The following is a 3,304-nucleotide window of genomic DNA, read 5'->3' as shown; positions in this document are numbered from 1 at the left end:
AGAAATCTGCCTGCCTCTGCCTCCCAAGTGCTGGGATTAAAGGTGTGTGCCACCACTGCCTGGCTTACAAAACAAACAAAAAGGTACAAATAAACTGTGTCTCATATGTAGAACCTAAATTTAAATTTGAACACACATATTCACACATACACACATGTGGAAGAGGAAACTAGAAAGGGGACATTGAGAGGAGAAGAAATCTTAAGTCAGGGGAGAGTAGGAATATGAAGCACTACCTAGTCACATCCATAGTCAAAATAGAACATATGTGTCCTGGTTTCATTTCTGTTGCTATAATAAAATATTTTGAGAAAAAGCAACTTAGGAGGAAAGGGTTTATTTGCTAACAATTCCAAGTTATAGTCCATTGTAGCAGTGAGTTTTAGCTACACCACTTTGGCTCCCAGCGGGTTGCAGAAGCACCTGCCCAGGAGCTATTTTTGGATCCGTGAATGAAAGGCATACACACATTAGCTTATTTTTAACATGCATTACTAGCTCAGTGGTTGGGCACTTCTAAACCTCCCTCGGCTAGCATGCCCTTCCCTCTGGCACTTCTAGCTAAACACCTTCTAAATCTACTTTTAACTTTGCTGCCCTGTTACCTTCTGTGAAAACCATTGGTCTTTGCTGCCCAAGACACTTGTGGGCAGCCCTTCCAGGGGCTGCTTTCCCTTTACTCCTACATTTCCTAGCTCTAAATCTGTTCCATCTCTCTTTCCCAGGTCAAGGCAATTCTCCTTTCTCCTCCTGTGTCTTAGCCCACACAACTCTAATGGTCCCACCCCATCTCCCTTTGCCCAGCCATTGGCTATACAGTAATTCTTTATTGCCAATCAAATCCAGCTGGGGGCAGGCTTTCTTTAGCCCACCTTCAGGACACTGCAAACAGGTTTTTTTGGTAACACAGTTAGCAAGAGAACACCAGCCACTACAGTCCATCATTACAGAGAAGTTAAGGTAGGGATATGAAACATCTACCTAGTCAAAATCAGGATACTGACCTCCAGGTTCCCTCAGCATCCCTCAAGCCCTACTTGGCATACCCTGCCCTCTGCTCTGAACTTTCCAGCCTAGGTGCTGGGCTTCTCCTCCCTAAGAGTCTCTTCCCTATATAATGCAGACATTTTGGTCTCTTTGTGCATTTTCTCTTTCTTTGTGTATGCAACTAGTTCCTTGGGACCAATGAAACTTCCCTAGAGCTACTTCCCAACAAACCCACCTTTATATACTCTGATCTGGCTTGAATTGGTTCATTTCACTGGCAAAGAATAACCTATCACTGATCTAGACAATTCTTCACTGAGATCTTCTTCCAAGGTGACTTAAATTGTTTTGAGTTAACATGTAAAAGTAACCAGGGTCAGGGCTGGAGAGATGGTGAAGTGGAAGCTTAAGGGTTCTTTGGAAAGTCTGTTGGATGGTGTTTTGTTGGGGCAAACAGATGGAGTGGTTTTCTGAAGTGGACACAGGTGAAAGGCTAAGGCAGACTCATGAAGGAATGTTTTGCTGAAGCAGACACAGGAGAGAGGATGTTCTGCTAAAGCAAACATGTGAGAGGACACATGATGAAGGATTCTTTGCTAACAACACGTATGTATTGGTCTGCCTTCCACTGTGTAGTTGAGCTGCATTTGTCAGGACTCCATAAAGAGAAATGCACCAAAAGACTTCTGGTGGTGCGCTACAGTTTCTTGTCACCTCTGCCAACTAGGGTTGATTAGCAGAGTGATATCCGGTGAGACAATGTTGAGACAAGACGTGTGCTGAGGCAAGACACATGGAGGACATGTGATGTTTTAGAGGATATAAAAAGGAATCGACAGACAGTGACTGAGGCTGAGCTTGGCAGATCTAGCTGGGCAATGCTTGTGTGTCTCCTGCCTTCCCTGATCTTCCCTTCCCTGAGAGAGGCACAGGCAAGAACTTTTCCTAGTATTCCTCCTGGTCCCTCCTGCTAACGCATGCCAAAGCTGAGGCCTGACTGTCTCTGCTAGTTCGTGTCATCGCTATTGCTAACAAAACTTTGATGAACTGGACTGCTGTTGTATTACTGTAGAGTTTACGAGTGGATTGAGTTGCCTCTGCCTGCTATCCTGTGAACTGAACTGCTGATTTCCAGACAACACAGACGGGAATTGCTCCAAGGAACCTTTCTAAACAGGTCCACTTCCCTGGTATCCTTTCTTTTCCACTACCTCTGGTGGGTGGTGGGCTACAAGGGAGGTTAAAGCATTTAAGAACCATCATTAAGGAATCCACTTCTCAGAAGCCTCCCTTTCCCCAAGCAGCTGCAGTCTTGTGCAGGCGCAGCCTGGGCCAAACTGACACGTCCGTCACGTGGGCAGGAGCCAGCCAATCCGGTTTGAATCTCATTTTTTCGTCTCGCCCCCCTTTCAGGAGCCATTGTGTGATGTGGAAACAGAAACCACCCCTACCACTAATCCCCCACCTTCCGAAGAGGAAAAAACAGAGTCTAATCAGGAGGTTGCTAACCCAGAGCACTATATTAAACACCCTCTGCAGAACAGGTGGGCACCCTTTTTTTTTTTTTTAAATGATAAAAGCAAAACTTGGCAAGCAAACCTTCAATTGATCTCTAAGTTTGATACTGTTGAAGACTTTTGGGCTCCATACAACCATATCCAGTTGTCTAGTAATTTAATGCTTGGCTGTGACTACTCACTTTTTAAGGATGGCATTGAGCCTGTGTGGGAAGATGAGAAAAACAAGCGAGGAGGACGGTGGCTGATTACACTGAACAAGCAGCAGAGACGAAGTGACCTCGATCGCTTCTGGCTAGAGACACTGCTGTGCCTTATTGGAGAATCTTTTGATGACTATAGTGATGATGTGTGTGGAGCTGTTGTTATTATTAGAGCTAAAGGTGATAAGATAGCAATATGAACTACTGAGTGTAAAAACAGATGCAGTCACACACATAGGGAGGGTATGCAAGGAAATGTTAGGATTTCCTGCGAAGATAGTGATTAGTTATCAGTCACATGCAGACACAGCTACAAACAGCGGCTCCACCACTAAAAATAGGTTTGTTGTTAAAGAAGACACCTTCTGAGTATTCTCACAGGAGACTGTATCACACAATCGAGATTGGGAGCTGTACCAAAGCCTCATCAAAACAGAGTGGACTACACTGATGTTGATTCCATCAAAGTGTTGCTAAGATATAAGAGAAGTCTCATTCGCCTTTGTCTTGTACTTCTGTGTTCATTCTCCTTCCCCACCCTCAATTTTTGCTAGTGTATCCACTATCTCAATCAAAGAATTACAGTATACATCACCC

At 44.5% G+C, this 3,304-nt stretch overlaps 1 pseudogene; it reads left to right on the top strand.

Annotated features, from left to right (window-relative positions):
- The window catches only part of LOC116073920, a 21,791-nt pseudogene extending 18,715 nt beyond the window's left edge, over positions 1-3,076 (top strand).
- Positions 3,077-3,304: the final 228 nt, after the last annotated feature.

This window comes from Mastomys coucha, chromosome X, assembly GCF_008632895.1.
Source record: "Mastomys coucha isolate ucsf_1 chromosome X, UCSF_Mcou_1, whole genome shotgun sequence".
NCBI lineage: Eukaryota > Metazoa > Chordata > Mammalia > Rodentia > Muridae > Mastomys > Mastomys coucha.
This window is presented reverse-complemented; position numbering and strand designations above follow the sequence as displayed.